This window comes from Pogona vitticeps, chromosome 4 (genome assembly GCF_051106095.1).
Source record: "Pogona vitticeps strain Pit_001003342236 chromosome 4, PviZW2.1, whole genome shotgun sequence".
NCBI lineage: Eukaryota > Metazoa > Chordata > Lepidosauria > Squamata > Agamidae > Pogona > Pogona vitticeps.
In genome coordinates, this window is record NC_135786.1 from 189,423,467 (window position 1) to 189,441,542 (window position 18,076).

At 39.7% G+C, this 18,076-nt stretch overlaps 1 long non-coding RNA gene across 1 annotated transcript; it reads right to left on the reverse strand.

The window, feature by feature from the left end:
- Positions 1 to 11,967: 11,967 nt before the first annotated feature.
- LOC144589314 (uncharacterized) lies at positions 11,968 to 17,876 on the reverse strand. Its single transcript, XR_013545368.1, has 2 exons — positions 17,589 to 17,876; positions 11,968 to 12,001 (listed from the first exon to the last, which is right to left on the reverse strand). It is a non-coding gene; the product is annotated as an uncharacterized LOC144589314 (long non-coding RNA).
- Between the last annotated feature and the right edge of the window lie 200 nt (positions 17,877 to 18,076).

Consider the following 18,076-nt stretch of genomic DNA (forward strand, 5'->3'; position numbering starts at 1 on the left):
CTATTAATAAAATACAGTGGTGCCCCACTAGATGATTACCTAGCAAAATGGTTAATTCGCTAGACAATGAGTTTTTGCGATTACTATAGCGCTTCGCAAGACAGTGTTTCCTATGGGCGATTTTCGCTGGATGATGTTTCGGACTGTGCTTTGCAAGACAGTTTTTTCGGGACCAATTTTCACAAGATGACGATTTTGACAGCTGAGTCCGCAACTTGTAAAACAGGTGTTTTAGGGACCATTTTTCGCAAGACAGCCTTTTTTACAGCTGATCCATGCTTCACAAAACGGTTTCTCTCTGGGCGATTTTCACAAAACGACGATGATTTTCCCCCATTGGAATGCATTAAACAGATTTCAATGCATTCCAATGGGGAACCGCATTTCGCAAGATATTGTTTTCACAAGACAGTGATTTTCGCTGACGAATTAACATTGTCTTGTGGGGCACCATTGTATTTATTTTCTATTCTGTCTACCCGTTTCTTCCTTGAAATTTATAGGATACTGCAGCTGATTTTTTATATACTTCCAATAATGAAGAATTCAGCTGTACAGAATGTGAAAACAATGAAAGACATGGAAATAAAAAATTATTCATCCTCACAATTAAGAGAAAATAGATTAAGGCAATCTCTTTGTTTAAGAGAAAAGGGGAGAATGACACCCTATCCAGATGTAACTGAAATATGCTATACAAGTACTTTAGCCCTGCTCCATCCATTGTCATTTCCACCATCTTTGTATGAATTCAGGGCAACTTTCTGAATAGGAAAACATCTTTAGCAGTGAAAGCTCCCAAGTGAGGCTCTCCACCTTGATTTTTCTGATGGACGGTGAAGATTCCATGGGTACAGGTTGCCTCTTTATACCACATCACTCTCCATGAAATGAGGGAGAAGGGCCATTGTGCTCCTCCTCCTCATGTGAACCCACTTCGGTGAGAACTGAATAGGGTTTTAGAAAAAAAATATATAATGTTATGTGAATGGTTTTGGTTAATAACTGGGTACCTGCAATATGGAGTGATGGCTTCAGGTTTTGTGTGTCAACTCCAGTGGAAAGTAGGGACGTGCACAAGAGTAGGCTGAGATCAAAAGAAATTTATTTGCTTTGGATCAGTGCTTTTCAAGGTGAAGCAGGATTCCATCCAAAGCTAACAAAATTGAACATGGATCTCCCTCAAGGCCATCATCGTACTGTACAACTTCAAAGAACACAACTTATTACCAGGAAAAAAAGTCTATAGCAAACAGAAGTCTGCAACAAAAAGCAGCCTTTGCCATTTTGTGCAATTTGCATTATTTGTGTCATCACATGTGTAATGTGTGCAATGTTGCTTAATATGTGTAAAAATAATTCTTTCTCTGTTTTTCAGAAGTCACAAGACGTGATTCCTTCTTAAGGGGCGGGGATAATAATTTTGTAGTTCCTTGCCTTTAAATGTGAGGACAAGACAAACAAGGATCTACATTCTTAAAACATCTAAATCTAAAATAGGGATTCTTAAAGCATTAACTGTCAAGATTCCATTTAGAGACTCACCAACCACAAAATGGTACTTTACAGCTAGTACCAGTCCAAAAATTCAGTATTATCAGTTGACAGTCATTGATAGAATTTTCTATTACTGTCTAATCTCTCTTTGGAAATTACCAAACTCTTTGCCAAAGTGATGCCCCTGTAACATGAAGTTCTGTAATACAGCAGGACTGCAGTTGAACATCAATAAGACAAATGACATGGTTATAGAAGAATCACAAAGTATTGATGTTGACCATGAAGAAATGGAAATCATTAAATATTTTGTTTGCCTTCAATCATCAATCTAAGTGGAGTCCACAGCCAAGAAATCCGAAGAAGACTTATAGCTGGATGGGCAACAATGAAGGAACTAGAAAAGTTTCTCAAGTATAAGACTATATCACTGGAAACCAAGATAAATCCACATCTCTGCCTTGAATTTGTAGCCTCTTTTTTGAAACTCACTTTTAACAAAGGAACCTGCCAGGCACATCTGGCCATGATTTTTGGGAATGCTGTTTGTAGGTTGTGTTTTCTCAAAAGTTTTCCCATGTGGTCCGTGACCCCTTTGATGTACGGCAGAAATACTTTATTTGTGGGTGGCTGTTTTTCCTCTTCAGTTTTTTTTCCCTTGGTTTGATGGCTCTTGTGATTTCAGTTTTGGAATAGCCATTTGCCTGTAGAGCCCAAATCAGATGGTTGAGTTCGGTGTTGAGAAATTGAGCTTCACAGTTCCGATTTGCACAGTCTACCAGTGTTTTGGTTATGCCTCTTTTTTGTCGTGGGTGGTGGTTGGAGTTCTTGCGTAGGTACCGGTCTGTGTGGGTGGGTATTCTGTAGACCTTGTGTCCCAATATGAGGTCAGTTTTGCATATGACCATGACATCTAAGAAAGGGAGTTGGCCCTCTATTTCTTTTTCTATGGTAAATTGTATATTTGGGTGGATGCTACTGAGATATTTTAGAAATTATTCCAGTTTTTCTTCACTGTGGTTCCAAATTACGAAGGTGTCATCCATGTATCAGAACCAGAATGTGGGTGCAAAGGATGCTGAAGCCAGGGCTTGTTTTTTGAAATGTTCCATGTAGAGGTTTGCTATAACAGGGCTGAGGGGTCTTTCCATGGCCACTCCATCTGTTTGTTCATAGAACACATTATCCCACTGAAAGTAACTGGTCATTAGGCAGTGTTGGGGAAGGGCCTTGATCTCTTCTGGAAAGATCTGCTGGATGAGTGTCAGAGTGTCCTTTTTCGGTACCTTGGTGAATAGGGGTACTATGTCAAAGATTATCAGTCTGTCTCTGGGGTTGAGTTTTAGAGTACTGATCATGTTTATGAAAAGTCCTGAGTCTTTGATGTAGGATGAGCTTTGACCACTGTGGGTCTGTAGGAGGGTAGCTAGGTATTTTGCATATTTATATGTCGGGGAGCCAATGGCACTTACAGTGGGCCTGAATGGGGTCTTTGTGGATTTGGGGAGTCCGTATAGTCTTGGTGGGAGAGCTTCTGTCTTGCAGATTAATTGAAGTACATTGGGGTGCAGGGAAGAACTTCTAATCAGCATGTTTGTTTTGTGATTTTGTTGTTTGGATTCCATTTCAGTTTTCTGTAGGTGGTGGGGTCTATAAGTTCCTACAAACCTGCAAACAGTATTCAGGACCACCACAAAAACATAACAAATGTTACGGTCAGCAAAGGACAAAAGGGACCCCCCTCACCACTGCAGGAGTATACTGGATACCTTGCAGTTGTGGCCAGGTATATATTGGAGCTACAAAACACAGCATCCACACCAGAATCAAAGAACATGATCGACACTGCAGACTAAAATAACCAGAAAAATCGGCAGTAGCTGAACATGCCCTGAAACAAGCTGGACGTGAAATTCTATTTCAAAACACAGAAGCACTGGACGACAACAGCAATCCTTATGTTTGACTGTACAGGGAAGCCAGTGAAATCCACAAACACCAACAGAGCTTCAACAAAAAAGAAAAAAGTCTAAAACTCAACAAAGCCTGGGTCCCAGCACTGAAAAACACAGCCTGCAAAAGATCAACAAACTCTACCCAGCCACAAGGACCAATGATCACTGCACACAAAAGACCAGCTAACAACATCCATCAATCACAGTGACAGATAATCTCTCCCCCTTATCACAACAATACACCCACAACAAAAAAACAAGCTGATCACCATATTCACCCAATCTCCTGAAAAGGACAAAAGCTGATCCCACAGCTATAAATATTCAACTATCTCATAGACTGCACCAAAGCACAGACAGAATTCTGACTCCTGTCCTCTGAAGATGCCATCCACAGAGATTGGTGAAACGTTAGGAAGAAAATCCTCAAGAACATGGCCAGACAGCCTGAAAAACCTACGACAGCCATCAGATCCTGGCCATGAAAACCTTCAAGAATACATCCCTAGCTCTGTTTTATATGGTTGGGTTTTTTTAAAAAATAAAAATCTGTGTCTCCATGTTTCTTCTGTTTATATGGAATAGCTTTTGGTCATGCCCAGATTTTTGACAAGCTTAAATAGAGTGGCATTGGTAGAACTTTTCCAGTCAACATGAAAATCATGTATTTGGCTTCTCCCCTACATTTTGTAACACAACTTATACTTTTTGATTCGAGTATTATTAAAAAAGCTAACATGTACCTGAAAGCTAACATTTTACTAGCGTAAACCATCACACCTCATCTTTAGATCCAAGATCAACACTCATATCTGCCATTTGATTACAGCTGATATTGTACTGTTGAGAAATTTTGGGGTATATGTTTGGCTAAGCATGCAGGGCAACATCCTCTGCCATAAATAATCCAGATATTTTTTTTCCAGCAACCTTTCTTCTTTTTATAAACCCACATGCCATTTGCCAATCAAGTAATCATTGGGATACCCAAAATTTCCCACAGCTAGCATGAATGACATGTGGTCAATAGCTAGATTAATTTAACCACTACACAGAGATCAATATATAAAAGACAGCATAAAGATAATGATAAACCATTAGGAAGTGGAGAGAGGCGAATGCATGAGGTCAAAAGTGTCCAATCTTTTCTCTGCCTTGTTTAAGGCCTTGCTCCTCTGCCTGTTAAAATATGAATTCTACAGAGCCTTTTCCTCACACTGAGTAGATTTACTAGTGCTTTCATGCAACCAAAAGATTTCAATATGTTATTTCTTGTCAATTCTTACAAAGGAGATAGAGCCATCGATATCATGAAATGTTGCTGCCTCTTCGTATAATGTCTGTGGTCAACTGATGCTCTAGTTTCTCTTCTTATAAGATGTACTGCCTGAAACCTTAATCTTTTCTCCACAAATAAATTCTGTTTTCATAACTCCATTTCTTGATTCAATTTCAGATGGGAACTTAATGACATCAACAACTTGGAAGTGACATTACATGGCTGACCTGCAAGAAACAATTACTCTCAGTACGAGATTTATGAAGAATGTAATTCAGGAGGCCATCAACAGCTGGTCCCCTCTCAGTCTGTGATAACAGCAAAGAGTCAAATCTATCAACACGATTTTCACTCACTAGATTAATTACATCATGTTTAGAATTCCTTCTGATTAATTATCTCTGTGACTTTTCAACAATTGAAGTGGCTTATTTTTTGCGGGGGTGGGGAATCAAGAATGAAGTGAAGCAAGATCCTTGCAAACAAAAATTTGTTTGCATGACTAGTTATTGGAAAGATATCCAGAACAGTCAACAGGGAAGATTCAGTAATATATTCTCTCTCTTTGCAAAGCTGTGTTTTTCATAACCGGCAAAATCTCTGCCAATAACCTGGTTGGTAAAAGCCCCTTGAGAACTGGTCATTTTTTCTAGTTAGAACATCACACATTATGTTGTTGTGCTCCAAACTTCTGTTTACATTATTTCCATTTTTTAAACCCCACAAGCAAAAACAAAGAAACAAAAAAGACCCACATTTTAATTTATATTTCAGTATTATTGAAAATGTAACTTGCAAAAGGTTTGCCTACATTTTATTACCATATGCTTCCTTGCATCGAAAAATTCAAATTGATCAAGGATAATATTCAATTTAAAGTTACTGATATAGCCAATGACTCATACGGACAAAACTAACTTGAACATTTATTGTAGTACATCACAATAAACGAAGCCATTGTAAAGTCTAATTACTGAACACGTGTAACCACAGAGCATATGAACATATGGCAAAACACAAGGCAGTCATCCCTCAGAACAGCCTCCTTTCCCCCTCTGTAAAGACATTTATGATGCCATATTACTACATCATATCACTGCTAGGAAGTGTATGGTTCCATTCTGAACATGGCAGTTATTAGGTCATGGATGAGCAATCTATAACCCTCCGAATACTGTCAGGCTGTAATGTCCACCATGGAGCCAATGTAGTGGGAGACTCAGTGTGGTGTGGTGGACAGAGTGTCAGATTATTACTCAAGAAGCTTGTATTCAAATCCGCATTCAGCCATGGATACTCAGTGGGGGTGGAACTGGTAAACCATTCATTGAACATCTCACATATCTTGAAAACACTATTAGGATTACCATAAGGACATCACAACAACTGTGACCAACCTCAGCAAACTTACTCAATTGTAAGATATGAAAGTTGTCCAACCATGTAACACAGAAAATGGCAGCTGCAACCAGGAAGTGTTCCTCTGCATGTAACACACATGTTTACACTGGTTCTTCCAAAGCCCTCAGAAACCCAACTAGCCCCAGTTAAGTGGAAGCCCAAGTAAGGTAGCAGTCACTGCCCCTGACCTGGGACCATCTAATCAAGTGAATCCTTCCTTTCAAAGCTAACTCCAATCCTGTAGGGAAAACCAACATTCAGTTCAAACAGTAATGATTCTGGTGATACGTTAGCAATTCCAGATAGCTAAGCACTGGACTTAGGATAACATGGTTCTCCAACCATGCTGTAAAAGGCATACAAATGTGGAGAAGATCACAGAAAACAACTCTCACCCTGTATAATAATGTGCTAAAACTTCAAGACACTTGATCCCCTCTTCACTCTAAGTCTTAGACTTTTATTTACTTTTTATGGTTTGGATGATACCCTAGGTTCCCCCCTCAGAATTCTCTCAAAGAAAAAGTAGTTCTGCATGTAGCTTATTTGATTTCTCATTGAGATGAAGCTGTGAATTATACCCAGTTAACAGCCCCCATCTCAGACAGTTCAAAGTGATTTTTGGATTAATTCCCTATATCTCTTGTGAACCAGCTGGTTCTCTCCTGGGAACTGTTGGCATTCCAAGTTGGCTACCACCAACCCTCACCCAATCCCACCCAATATCAGAATTCCAGGTGCCTCAGGGATGGATCTTATTTGGCTCATCACAATACTTTAAGACCTAGATGTTATTAGAATTTGTGAATTTTTTTATATAGGGAATGCTGGGAGTTGAAGTTGAATAACATTTGGAGACCCATACTTTTTCAATCTTTGTCCTAAATGCTTGGAGTGGCTACCTATTACAAAAAAGAAAGGAAACACAGAAAATGTGAAAGGTTGTTCTAGAATTACCTCATAACAAGTCTACATTTTTGACAACTGTCTTCCAAAAGTTGGGAGATATGCAAAATCAGAGGTGTAATTATCTTGTGATCTGCATATTAGCCTAGGAAATGCTGATTAGGTCCATTCACTTTGAACTGAACAAACAGACTGAACAAATTTCTTGAGCATCCCTAGAAGTGAACAAAAATCATCCAGAAAGACTATTTAAAAAGAAGCTTATTTACATATATATCTTGCCAACATCATTAACCCAAACTATATTTTGCAAACTTCAATTTCCTCCTGTTTTACATATGGAAACAGAACTCTATTGCTAAAGTGTGAAATGAAAGCTTTAAAAATATTAAAGGCGAATCATCGAACAAAATCTAACCGAGATCATTCCTGCTTCAGATTACATTAATCAAGTGGAAGTGGCCTGGCAAAAAAGAAGCAAAGCGTGACCTCAAACAAAACAATAGCATGCATGATAAATATATATATTTATTCACATATATAAGGAGGAGAAAATAAGCAACAGATAAATGCGGGCCAGATTGTACATTTTGCAAGATACAGACATATCAAGTGAGTAATTATTGTGTCATAAAAGCTACATGGGGGAAAAAAACCCAAAGACTTTCTCTTCCCAGATTTAGAAAAGGTAAAAATGGCTGCAAAGTAAACAACCATCTGCTGAAACATTTGCTGCATTGAGCATTCATTTATGATCTGTGCCATATCAGCTTTAAGAAAACATTCAAACATTCCATTCCAAACAACCGACATAGCTATTCATATCTATCAGAACATACTTCAGAATATACAAATAATATTGCAGCTACAGCCTCATATGAAAGGGACAAGGCCCATCAGCTGCACATATTTGAACATTGCTAGGGATTGGCAATAGAGTTGTTGGCAGTAATGTAGCAAATACTCCTATCCTTTAAAGTGGGCACTCTATTGGCCTGTGATGGGAAGTTTCTTTTTTAGCTTTGTATGGACCATTTCTCCCACCCATAGGTCCTCACAATGCTCACACTGATGGCCAAAAAAGGTCTGGGCCTCAGATTTCTATAAATTAATGCCACACAGAAGATCTTGTTAATAGCCCCATTCAGTTCTTGCAAACTCAAGCCAATGGTTTCTACTATAAACCCTTCTTATTTGATCTCTTCCCCCCACCCTTGCCTTCAGCTTCTTCTAGTGAATCCTATCTTCTCATGAGGTTCCCAAAGTACAATAGCCTCAATTTAGTCATTTATGCTTGTAGAGAGAGTTCAGGCTTGATTTGATCTAACACCCACTAATTTGTCTTTCTGGAAGTCCCTGGAATCCATAAAGTTGTATTCCTACACCACATTTCAAATGAATCATTTTTTTTCCTGTCTGCTTTCTTTACTACCAGCTTTCATATACATCAACTGTAATCAGGAATACAATAGTATAAATTATCTTTACTATAAGGACCATAAGGAAGGCTGACCGCCGAAGAATTGATGCTTTTGAATTGTGGTGCTGGAGAAGACTCTTGAGAGTCCCCTGGACTGCAAGGAGAACAAACTTATCCATTCTAAAGGAAATCAAGCCTGAGTGCTCACTGGAAGGACAGATCCTGAAGCTGAGGCTCCAGTACTTTGGCCATCTCATGAGAAGAGAAGACTCCCTGGAAAAGACCCTGATGTTGGGAAAGTGTGAAGGCAAGAGGAGAAGGGGACAACAGAGGATGAGATGGTTGGACAGTGTCATCGAAGCGACCAACATGAATTTGGCCCAGCTCCGGGAGGCAGTGGAAGATAGGAGGGCCTGGCGTGCTCTAGTCCATGGGGTCACGAAGAGTTGGACACGACTAAACGACTAAACAAACAAACAAATCTTTACTTTGGTCTCCAACCCAAAGGCAACAGTGACCACTAAAGATTCATAAACATAAGCTACTTTTTGATCTTATGTAGATTGTCATGAAGCTGGGCGTCACAGAGCTGTAGATGGTTCAGGGGGGAAAATGCATTCCCAAAAATCATGGCCAGATGTGCCTGGCAGGTTCCTTTGTTAAAAGTGATTTTCAAAAAAGAGGCCACAGATTCAAGACAAAAATGTGGATTTACCTTGGTTTCCAGTGATATAGTCTTATACTTGAGAAACTTTTCTAGTTCATTCAGTATTGCCCTTTCAGCTAAAAGTCTTCTTTGGATTTCTTGGCTGTAGACTCCACTTAGATTTGTAATTGAATTGAGGCAAACAAAATATTTAATGATTTCCATTTCTTCATGGTCAACATAAATGTTTTGTGATTATTCTATAATCATGTTATTTGTCTTATTGATGTTCAACTGCAGTCCTGCTGTATTACAGAACTTCATGTTACAGGAGCATCACTTTTGTAAAGGGTTTGGTAATCTCCAAAGAGAGATTAGAGGGACTGGGTATGAAATTCTGTTTCCAAACACAGAAGTACTGGACAACACCAGCAATCATTATGTTAGACTGCACAGGGAAGCTAGTGAAATTCACAAACAACAGCAGAGCTTCAACAAAAAAGAAAAAAGTCTAAAACTCAACAAAGCCTGACTCCCAGCACTGAAAAACACAGCCTGCAAAAGGTCAACAAACTCTACCGAGCCACAAGAACCAGTGATCACTGCACACAATAGACCAGCTAACAATACCCATCAATCTCAGTGCCAGATAATCTCTCCCCCTTATCACAACAATACACCCACAACAGATGCCATCCACAGAGACTGGTGAATCGTTAGGAAGAAAAACATGGCCAGACAGCCCAAAAAACCTACAACAACTGGAGCTAGGGATGTTTGGCTCTCCAGATTTTTGGGACTACAACTCCTCCTTAAGAGACTGTGGGACTTCCAGGTCTAAACATCTGAAAGGCCATATCTGAAATGGGGATAGTGATAAGCATTTGGTGAGTAGAATCAGAGACATGATATACTGATAAAGGCTGGACACCATGAGACATGCTCCCTGAGTGGAGAGATGATAAACTAAAACTGGAACATGAAAGATTAAGATGCCAGTCATCCCAAAGGACGAGACATATTAAGAGAAGTTTGGCAGGAACTTCTTGTACTGTGGGTGAGAAGATAAGTGTGACCACCAAATCTACAAAGTCTGATAATATCTGAATGATTCTTATAGAACGTTTTTTAGAAAATAGCAAGCTCCAATGAACTGTGCAAAGCAGCAGCAGCACTTGCAAGATGTTAGTGAATTCACTGTTCTTGGCACTTTTCCATCTGAGGAGGCCATGACATATTGTCTAACTCAGTGGTTCTTAACCTTTGTTACTCGGATGTTTTTGAACTGCAACTCCCAGAAACCCCAGCCAGCACAGTTGGTGGTGAAGGCTTCTGGGAGTTGCAGTCCAAAACTCCTGAGTAACCCAAGGTTAAGAAGCAGTGGTCTAACTGAAAGACTGGTCCTGAGATTGCAGGACTATGGATTTTGGTTCCATGCTCAGTCATTGTTTCTCTGGTCCTTTTAGCATTTACTAAGGATTCTGAAGTCTTTTTGTTTTGCTTTTCACTGGAAACCCTGGAGAGGAAGCAGAAGTGTGTGTGTGTGTGTGTGTGTGTGTGTGTGTGTGTGTGTGTGTGTGTGTGCGTGCGCGTGCGCGTGCGCGTGCGTGTGCATGCGCATGCATACGTGCACTGTAGGAGCATTGACTGAGCCAATGGAAAGACAACAAACAGTGATACATAAATGAAGACAAAGGAAAGGGTATGGAAAATACATACTAACCAGCTATAATTCTGACACAACATTCTGCAAACATGTCTTGAAAACATGAATGCACAGGATGAACACAACAGCATTTGAACAGCATTTGAAATCATTGCCCAGTTTTGGAAATAGGGGCATAGCTGTCCAAATATCAAGCACAATATCCTCTTTGTTTTTGCAAATGGAGTACATTTCCTGTTCTTCATAGCACCAGCCCACTTCTGCATTTTTTCACAATCTTTCTGTATGTGGAAAATTGCTCCAAGGAAATGTCTTGTTTCATGGATAGGATGTTTCTGTTTTGAGTCCGAAATGACAGAGCATCTTCCTTGTAAGAAGAGCAATAAACAGTCTTCTGAAATCTGAAAGACAATCTTTCCCTTAGTTTTCATAATAAGCTTTTGTTGATAGCAGTCTGCTTCTTCAGATGCAAGAGGGCTGTAGCCACCTGAAGCTTAAACTAAATAAGACTCATTAGTCTTTAGTGCCATAAATCTCTTTGTTGGTTTTGTTATATCCCTTCCTAAGTCAGAGGTGCGGAACCCTTGGCCCTTCAGATGACGACAGATTGCTGGTTGGTTATCTTCACTGTGTTATGTTCACTGTGACTGATGGGAGGTGCAGTACAACAATATCTGTAGAGGAGAGGTACCCTAGTTGGCAGCAACATTGGTTGTGTCATTCACATGCTACAACTGGTCCTTAGCCATGAAAGACCCATAGAACTGTATTATAAAACCCAGTAACGTCAGGTCATTTTAAATTACCAAAAAATGTGTAACCTTCATTTGGTCAAATGGTTATAGTTTAGGCCAGGAATCAGTTGACACAATTGGAGAGAGCAAATCTTGATTTTTATTGAGATTTATGTTCTATTCACTCTTGGCCTATTTCCTGGATATTAACTGACGGGTGGAAATGGATTTTCTGGGACCTCACTGAGGCTAGAGAATTTGCATTGCAAAATCAGAAGATTAAATGCCCACCCTCTGTTACCCAATGGACTGAGGTCCTTGTAGCTACATCAATACTTGAAGGCATGGGATGAAGACCATACTCTGTACGGATATATTTTTATTTATTCATAAGAGTTTTCATAGAAATGTATAAACATATTTTTTGTTGTTGTTGTTGTTGTTGTTGTTGTGCTTCTTATTCTCCTTCAGTAGCCTTTTTTTTATTCTTATGTGTTCTGTGTAATACAAAAGTTAATGCAACTGTAAGAGGTAGTGCCATTTGGGCAGGATATTTTGAAACTTATACAATCTCTTAAATATCCACTATTGAAATAAATGGATGGTGTGTGTTTTTAAGCTGTGCTTAGTGATGTGGAATCCAATTTTTGCTGCTGTCCATTGTTGAGACAGTCCCTGTCCTTGCATCTTTGAATTCCCCCTCATTTTACTCTCTCATTCTTTCTTTACAGACTTTGGTAACAGACCACCAAAACTGAGCATTTAGGGAAGTTTTTCACACTTGGCATCAAGAGACATTTTAAGAGTTCCTGAGCTCATTTCATTTGTGACTCTTAAAAGCTCACAGTCAAGTCAGGCCTCTTCAGTATGAAGCTCCAAGGAATTGCAGAGATAAAGCACTGAGAGTAGAGGAAAGCTGAAAGAGTGTGGGGTGGGGGAGAGGGAATAAGAGGGACTAGAAGTGGATACATGTAACACAGAAGCAGCAGTCAGCGTGATCTTCAAAGAAAAGACAAGGAATCTCGTGGTACACAATGAAATAAAAAAGAAAACAAAAGGTAACATTTTGGTGTTCACCTAACCTTCAAAAGGCAGCACTGGGGGGAAAATGCTTGAAGCTCCACTAGCCTCAGAGATTCCATGACATTTGAAAGATAAAGATTATGATGAATAACAGGAGTGTTCTCTTCTCCATTTTCAGGCAATCAGTCTGGAATAGAATGATTTTATGTTTGAAAAGCACTCATGAAAATGGGTCTCTTACTGGAGATGGGTGAACTCCCCGGTGGTGGGGGCTTGATTCAAATTGGGACAGACAATTATAATCAAAAGTGGAGTATGGTCTGGGGAAAAAAATCTCTCTCCACGAAGAGTTCTAAATACAATTATAATTGTCACATTTTCATGAACCTCAGCTCCTTTCTGACCTGGTGGCTCCAGTGCAAGAAAGGGATGGAAAATAAAATTATTTTCTAGCTCAGATTAAGATTCCAAGAGAAGAGGTTGAGGGGGGTGGGGAGAGACAATGTTTGCCCCTTCATTAAGTCATTCAGCTCTCTCCTCAGTGAGCCAAGATATTACAACCTTCGATGACACCTGAACATGGATATTCTTTAAAATACAAACAACCAATATTGGCTGTTTCATGGACTGTCATTGGATACTCATATATTTTCTGTGAAGACTCTTTGGTTATTTGTACATATAAGCTCCTTGATGTGTGTGTGGTGTGTGTATGTTTTCACACACACATACAAACACACATATCTGTGAGCATAGTCTATTGTCTCTTCTTCGTCCTCCCTCCCCCATGACAATTATTATATATCATATGTTTATGTGTACTTAAGGCGTAGAACTATGGAAAATATTCCTTTTCTTTTTGCGAATTATGATTGCTGAAAAAAATAAGGGAATATCACTACTAATGGCATTACTCTAGTTTCTTTGAAATGTCTTCTAAGAAAATATAAAAACACACCATATTCATCAATACAATTGAAAAAAATATCAGTATGGGTTGAAGTACACCATGAAAAACAGAGAGCTATGCAGTGTACATTTTCCAAGTAAGCGGGTATTATCGTTAAGTGGAGCTATTCATCTCCAGACCTTAAGCAGCTATTATTCTTTGCTAAGCTACAGCAATGGCAAAGACACAAACATTGTGTACAACACACTTGCTTTTTTCTTTTTTTAAAAGAGAGGGGGAAAAGGTTTCTTTGGGGGCCTTCCAGTAGTCCATGCCTGGAGATATGTGTATTTGCACAGCTGTAAAGGTCTCATGAAATTCTGTCTTCCAACAAGCCAACAAGAATCAAATGATTTGAAATGCAGTGCTTTTTATATTCTTAAGTTGCAATAACTTGAACTTCCCCACAGAATTGCATTAGTCAGAGGCCAAGAACCCTTAAGATATGGACAGAGGTTAAAAAAAATTATTTTTGCATTAAACCATCCAGAATTTATTTATTTATTTATTTATTTATTTATTTATTTATTTATTTATTTATTTATTTATTTATTTATTTATTTATTTATTTATTTATTTAACATGCCTTTCTCCTTAAAAGGATCCAAGATGGCTGATATCATTAAAAGCAAGCAATCGTGAGTGTGCAAATACTAAAAAGGATCAAATAAATACCATACTAAAAATCATTTTGTTGTTGTTTAGTTGTTAAGTCATGTCCAGCTCTTCGTGACCCCATGGACCAGAGCACGCCAGGCCCTTCTGTTTTCCACTGCCTCCCAGAGTTGGGTCAAATTCAACTCCAAAACACATTCAAAGCAGTAAGGTACCAAAATCATTTTTAAAAAGAAGAAACAACAAATACCACTCTGGGACATGGAGAACAAAAGAAATACTTAAAAACCAGTCAAAGCAGTAATGCATTACAATCCATCTAAAAATCATACTCAGGCAGCCAGCCACTGAGGGAAAGTTTGTCTGAAGAAAAAGGTATTTTCTTGCTTGTTGGATAGCAAAGATTAAGCCAGCCTAGCCTCAAGTGGAAGGGAGTTCCAAAGTCTGGGAGCACCAACAGAAAAGTCCCTCTCCTGTGTCCCTACCAAATATACCTGGGAAGGTGGCAGGACCAATAGGAAGGCCTCTCCTGTTGATCTTAACGCTCCAGGAGGCTCATAAAGGGAGGCATGGTCCTTGAGATAGCTTGGGCCCAAGCCATTTAGGGCTTTATAAGTTAGAACCAACACCTTAAATTTAGCCTGGGAATAGATAAGCAGCCAGTGGAGCTGTGTATCTTATGGTCAGGCTAGCTATAGATGATTCTGGAAACTGCAGTCCAAAAAAGGAAAATTTCCTTACTTTGCATATGGTTACTGTAGTCAAGCAGCTTAAGGCTGAAAGACCAAAGAAAAACAGGCTATGTTAATGCTAATATCTAAGCAACCATTTAATGTGAGACCTTAGAGCCTGCTAAACGCTTATATGGTATGGGATTTAAGCCCAGCTGTCTTAACTTGCAACTTCCAGACAGTGTTTTCTTAGTAGATAAGTGAATTTGTAAGTGGCCTAACTCATCTTCTGAATGGAAAGTTTGCACATTTCACAATACCATCCAAGTATGGGTGTGCCCTTGCACCATATTTGATTTAGTGCTAAACCAGCAAGAGGTGGGACTGTTGTAAAACTGTCCTAAATCATTGGTCATCGACCCTTGAATACTGGCATAGCAACTGTTCAGTACTCTTCTGATTGAAACATTCCTTTGCTAGTAAAGTTGCTCTCTGACCTGGCTGAACTAGCATTGATTTCTCATATTGTGTCCCATTACACAGCAGACCATCTTGAACGTTTTTGGTCAAAATGAAAAGCTATAAGGACAAAAAGGGGGGGACAAGAAAGAAAGAAAGAAAGAAAGAAAGAAAGAAAGAAAGAAAGAAAGAAAGAAAGAAAGAAAGAAAGAAAGAAAGAAAGAAAGAAAGAAAGAAAGAAAGAAAGAAAGAAAGAAGATCTAAAAGTCTTAAAGAAGAGGGTGGGGGAGAGGGGGAGAGAGAGAGAGAGAGAGAGAGAGAGAGAGAGAGAGAGAGAAATACTGAAGTTAAGACTATAGATAGATTGCTATCAGGGACCAGGATCATTAAAGCTGTTGTTAGACAGCTCTTTACCTGTTCCTGGAGCCAGACTGTTCCCTGACATCACGAGTCAAGAGTCATCTTAACAATAAATGCACATACTATACTGCGTTTTCAATGGAAATCTGAGTGAACATTTTGAAAGGTGTATACAGTGTGAGAGAACAGAAAGCTGTATACATTGAGGGAGTCAGAGGACAAGTTCTCAGCAGTACAGCTGAAGGTACTACATTGAAAACCCATAAATGGTAGATTACTATCGATTTCTTGCCCTCTTTCCTGTTTAAATAGATTGAGAGCAATTTTGCTTTTCATTCCAAGCTGGCTAATTCTTAAAGAGTTGATGAAGTTTCTTAAAGCCAATTTCTTACTATAGCTGGTCTAAGCGATTTCAAAGTATTTTATAGCATGTAAATTGAGTGGAGGCCCATTGATTTTGCATAGGACCAGATTATTAACTCGTGTAATTAGCCATTTCTCCAGTAATAGTCCTGCTGCTTGATGGGCCTGGCTGTGAAAAGGGGGGAAAGGGGGAGCTTCTAAATGATGTTTTATAACAGATGCTACCACCCAGCTGTTTCTGAGCAGGTGCCTCTCACTCTCACCAGTGTAAGGGAATGTTTTCTTGACAACACCATTTATGAGGAAAATTTTGCTTACACTGAATTCTTTCTACACCTCACAGCTGAATAGAAATCTGGATTGCATTCGTCCTCTTAAAAATTTGATGATCTTCCTCCACAGTGTCTGAAAGTTACATGTTACTAATAGACATGTGCATTGTCTTAAAAAATTGTGCAAAAATGGGCCAAATCAGGGCCAATTGTGTGATACTGGGGCAACTTAAAGGTGGAAAAATACCACAATGGCTCCTTCCTATCCCGTTTGGCCTTTGCTGGGTTTAAAAAAGATGGTCAGTGATTTGAACTGAGGAGAAGGAAAATAAAAAGTAATATTTTGTGTTGAGTTGCTGGTGTCAAAGGAAAAAAGTGAGTCACTGTTGAACCTTGCAACAAAGCACAAGATCTAAAGACCTAAACACTCCAACCACTGAGTTAGGCTTTTTACCACTTCCTGCCCCTTTATTTTGGTGCTGGGAACCCACTTTAAAACAGGTGGAATTTGGGTGTCTACTGCTGCAAGTAATGCATTCATGCCTAAACCTGCATGGGGTTCTTGAACATAAACCTTTGTAATTGTACTCATAGCAGGACAGACAGGGTTGAACCGCCTGCCCTGCTCCAGGATGGGGGGAGCAGCTGTGTTAAATGTTTTCTTATTCAAATGACCGCTATCAAATCTGTCCCCTGTGTTAGGCCTAGCCGGAGTCATATGTTGTAACCACACCCGGCTGTGGCTCGTCCCATCTCAAATTAGGTTGAATGGCATTCCTCAGACTAAAAGCTTGGTTATACAGAAGCCAAGCCTGCCCTGTAAAATCTGTGTACGCCCCATAAATGATATTGAAATATTGAAGGAGTGCAGAGGCTCTCCAAGTCTGAGGCTTAACTAAGATTCCCACATAAATGATAAAACCAGTGACCCAATTGGCCCAGGTCATATCTGTTTTTTTCTGCTACACTTTCCCTTTTCTTTCTCATCTTTATTGATATCCTTGCTGTCTCTTTCGCGATTCAATAGGTCTAAAAAGTCCACATATTATTCTTCTAAATTGGCCGGGGTTAAATGATCTCCCAGCAGCATTATGTAATCCCCATACAACTGTATTGTAACCTGTATTAGGTACTGATGGATGTTGCCACCCACCTGCGCCAAATCCTGTATTAGATGCACCTGCAGTTACAGGAGCTGCATACGGTGTACTCCATCCACCAAAATGTGTATTAGCACAAGGCCAAACTACATTGGGTAACCCTATGGGCAGTACATTGTAGGGTGTGGCTGTAGCGTGAGCAGAGAGAGGACCGCTGGCCCAGGGCCAAGCAATAGGGGGTGTTTGTGTGTAGTGCGCAGAGGAAGACTTACCAGATGACACTGCAGCTGTGCTGGAATCGTCTAACATCTGTGATGCACTGCAACCAGCCTCTTCTGTCACATCGTACCCTAACTGCGAAGCAGCTGCTGTTTCCGACGTCCCCGTACTGGCTACCATTCCTTGCTTTCTTGTGCTTGGGACCTTAGGTGTAGCTGGAGCTCCTTCTGCAACCACCTGCTCCTCTGTCTCAGGAACCTGTACAGACTCCAAGGCAACAAACTGCTCCATCAGGTCTTGTACTAAAGCTTTCAAATTAACCTTCTGACAAGTCTTAGTGTCCCTAGCCAATCTGTGAAGAGAAATCACAGTGACAGATCATCTCTCCACCTTTATCACAACAATACGCCCAGAACAAAAACACACTGATCACCATAATCACCCGTCTCCTGAAAAGGACAAAAGCTGATCTCACAGCTATAAATACTCAACTCCCAAACAAGATGCATCAGAGCACAGAGTGCTGTCCTCTGAAGATGCT